The sequence below is a fragment of the Schistocerca nitens genome, chromosome 4 (assembly GCF_023898315.1).
Source record: "Schistocerca nitens isolate TAMUIC-IGC-003100 chromosome 4, iqSchNite1.1, whole genome shotgun sequence".
NCBI classification, from domain to species: domain Eukaryota; kingdom Metazoa; phylum Arthropoda; class Insecta; order Orthoptera; family Acrididae; genus Schistocerca; species Schistocerca nitens.
The window spans coordinates 393,875,552-393,879,451 of record NC_064617.1 but is presented as its reverse complement, the minus strand read 5'-3'; the positions used below and the strand labels follow the sequence as shown (position 1 = coordinate 393,879,451).

The 3,900-nt window shown below is 48.1% G+C and overlaps 1 pseudogene; it reads left to right on the top strand.

The window, feature by feature from the left end:
- The first annotated feature begins 2,424 nt into the window (after positions 1-2,424).
- On the top strand, positions 2,425-2,542 carry LOC126254026 (5S ribosomal RNA; annotated as a pseudogene).
- The last annotated feature ends 1,358 nt before the right edge of the window (positions 2,543-3,900 follow it).

Below are 3,900 nucleotides of genomic sequence, written 5' to 3'. Positions count from 1 at the left end.
GTATTGATTCAACTTACATGTTTCTTTGAGCCTCTTTACGACTATTACTTAGCTAGTAAGCTCTCCACGTGACGTTAACTTATATTACTCCTTGATGATAATCACGGTGATTATCTGGAGGCCAAGGTAAATTACGCCTGCAAGTACGAAAAGAAGCTGACACCTCACCTGGATCACGGCCAGGACAGGAAGTTTTAAGGCGGCTGCTTATTTTAACCGACAGCAGTCAGCGTCAGCGGAGGCTATTACAAACTGACAGACAAAAGGAAAAGCTGACCTTGTTGAAGATTTCAAAATGTTTTCATTCTGCATTATGATAAATACAGATCTAGTAACACTCTTCCGCCAGCGAACACTTACTGAAAACAGAGAACAAGAAAGAACAACTGAACTACAAGCATACCTTAGCTTCATACTGCACAGACCGAGAAGGAAAAAAAGTAGCAAGTAACTGATGCAGTAGTTAGAACACTGGACTCCTTTCCACAAGCATCGAAGTTCAGAACTAGTTATTATGATATAAGATTCCCAAGGCTTGCGTAAATCATGACATGCGAATATTTGTATGGCTCCTTCAGCAGACCCAGACCGCTTACTTCTCTCACGCTCGATTTAGTCAGGTACTCCTCGACATCAAATAACCAAGACTAGGAAATAAACCATAACTTTCCTTCTTTCAAATGTAAAGCTGTTCCTTAGCAGACCCACGAGAAGGGTCGCAAATAAATTACATGGATGATACATATAAAAATTAGAAAACTAAGAGTTACACAAACAGGAAACCTGTAACTCAGGTAATGGAAGTACTCTTGCGTGGGGGATGGTTCCGAGGGATAAAATGACACCCCTGCTAATCTGACTAAGTGTCGGTGAAAGAAGCAAGAGTCTGCTCCTTAACCGTGTGCACTCTTTCGCACGCTTACGCGTCCATCATCCTACCGCTTCCAAATTCAGTTGTATTAATTTGTAGAACATATGACGAGGGGGCTGGTTTCTCTCCGTTACCTCCCAAGGCCACCTTGCTCGGGTCATTAACGTATTTCTTACCCAACCGCATCAATTTTAGTCTGCAGTTGAAAGGTCGTCGTTGATGTACAACATTTCAGTCTCTCCAAGGAGCCGATACCACGATGGACGATGTGCTTACAACTGATACTGATAAAGTGCTTTGATACTAAAATATTCGGGTCTGTTTGAATAGTGCTCGATGCAGCCCAGCTGCAGTGACACGTAGTATTTCGTTGGTGAGCGATGGTATTCATGAAGTCAATTCTGCAGCGAAGTGAATTGTTCGAAAGCCATACACTCACAAGTGTGAGACATCCTTCCAGAAAAACCGTTGATAAAGCAAAATCGGCAGTTTGGATATGAATATGTAGTCACTGAAGAGTTCGATACCGCTTCTCCAAATGACAACCGAACTGTCATATTACTTCGATCTCGTGCTACGCTATAGATCAGTCTGTCACCCTACCTAAATTCCAAAAGTTAGTACAGAGGGAAAAGAAATATTGTCAATGGTCTCTTTATGTTTGCACATGTAAGACGTCACACGCCACACAATCGTTACGCTACAGGACGAAGCCGACATCCGGTATGAGAAAGTTCAGTTGGCTCATTGATCTTACGGCGCTTAACGATCAGCTTCATTGGTCAGAAACGAATGGCTTGTTCCTATTTTTTTAAGGAAGTGGAGGCCCTCGACGCCTACACTTGCATGATGACCATCAACAAAACCTCAACAGTCAGATCTGCGAAGGGGTTTGTATTTCTATGGAGGAGTCACATGATGCTGGACCGTGATGCCTGTACATCCGAGTGCGATCACCCTATAATGCGGTCGCATCTAGAAGATAGTGGACGGATAGTAGGGCTATGCCAGCAGCGATAGTTGATGCATGGGTTGGCTCTGAGCGCTATGGGACTTAACGTCTGTGGTCATCAGTCCCCTAGAACTTAGAACTACTTAAACCTAACTAACCTTAGGACATCACAAACATCCATGCCCGAGGCAGGATTCGAACCTGCGACCGTCGGCCACCCCGGCCGGCGATGCATAGGTGTAACGATATGTTAGAAGTGGGTATGTTACCGTTGTTGTTGGGCACTGGCGATGTCTCCTAGGGCAGCTTTTACGTTAGCGTAAGTAACATGTCAATGAGGTCATTAGAAAGATCTGTTTGATGATAAAATCGAAGTGCAGTGTAGAAAGTGATGTGGATATTGTTTGCTTTTATATGTGTTCCACTTCCCTTCCGTTGTCGGTTGGTGGGCTGCATGAGCGCAGCTGGCAATGATAGTGAGGTTGGCTGTTATACAGGGTCTGGCCAATTTCGCGTTGTCTGTGTATTTCATTTAAGATTCCGAAAGGTGGTTACGAATCCCAAAGAAGAAAAGTTTTATGGCGGTTATGCTTCCACCTGTGCCAACGGCCTTGCCGCAGTGGTAACACCGGTTCCCGTCAGATCACCGAAGTTAAGGGCTGTGGGACTGGACTAGCACTTGGATGGGTGACCAACTGGTCTGCCGAGCGCTGTTGGCAAGCGGGGTGCACTGAGCCCTTGTGAGGCAAACTGAGGAGGTGCTTGATTGAGAAATAGCGGCTCCGGTCTCGGAAACTGACATACGGCCGGGAGAGCGGTGTGCTGACCTCATGCCCCACCATATCCGCATCCAGTGACGCTGTGGGCTGAGGATGACACGGCGACCAGTCGGTACCTTTGGGCCTTCATGGCCTGTGAGGGAGGAAAGGTTTTTTTATGCTTCCACCTAAAGTTATAATCTTAGTTTCCGAAATTCAGGATGAAGGGGCTTATCGAATGTGTCGAAATACTTTACAGTCGTGCGGCGAGTTCTTGAATACCTACACGGGAGTCTCGAGGCGGAATTTATTGTGTAATCCTGCGGGCGGTGTCTATGTGTCGTGAAGCATTGCTCATGAGTCTTAGAACTTCGCTGTGGATGACATGCAAGCGCCACAGATGTGTGGGAACTGTATATCCGAGAATGGAGCGCTGTATGTTATCTTTGGTGTAACAGGAGTCGTGTACGTTGTTGCGTTGTTCTTGTGCGAAACCGGTAGTAGCTTTAGCGGCCGCCTCACTTGCGTGCGGCGCTGTTTCCTTTTGTCAGCAGGTTTGTCTTTGACCCACTGTCGAGACTGATACGCTGCGATGCTAAAGTAGTGGTCTCTGATATAATGATTCCTATAAGACTGAAGATAGTTAAGAGTAACATTCACTCCCGTAGGAACCATGTCCGCATACTGAGCCTTGATAATCAGTTTTGATTTTGTTGATTAACCGGCGTCTTCTAGCGAGCCTTACCACGTTACTGCTTAACTCTAAGTCATCTGATCCGCCGCGTGGGGTAGCCGCGTGATCTAATGCGCGTTGCCACGGTCCGTGCGGCTCCCCACGTCGGAAGTTCGAATCCTCCCTCGGGCATAACCGCGTGTGTTGTCCTTAGCGTAAGTTAGTTTAAGTTGGATTACGTAGTGTGTAAGCCTAGGGACCGATGACCTCAGCAGTTTGGTCTCATAGGGACTTACCACAAATTTTGATCTGATCTACAATTTACAAAGTGTGTCGACACTATCACCGAATGGTCTATTTTCTCGGAAACCCTAAAGACTACGGCTGGTGTCACGAGCATGCACGTTTCCGCGCGGCCCGGGATGGCTTCGCAGGGGAAGCTGTGCGAGGGCGCGCGGCTTGACTTCCGCCAGACGGAAGAGGCGCGCGCGTCGCCGTGTGCAGCCGTGCGTGAGCACGCCTCAGCGCCCGGGGGCGGCGGCGGCGGCAGGTAGATGGGAAACCAGAGCTCAGCGCGGCGCGGTGCGGCCTGCCCCAGCGCTGCCCCGGCCGCGCGTATCGGGTGAAGCGCGGATCCGGTGTCGCA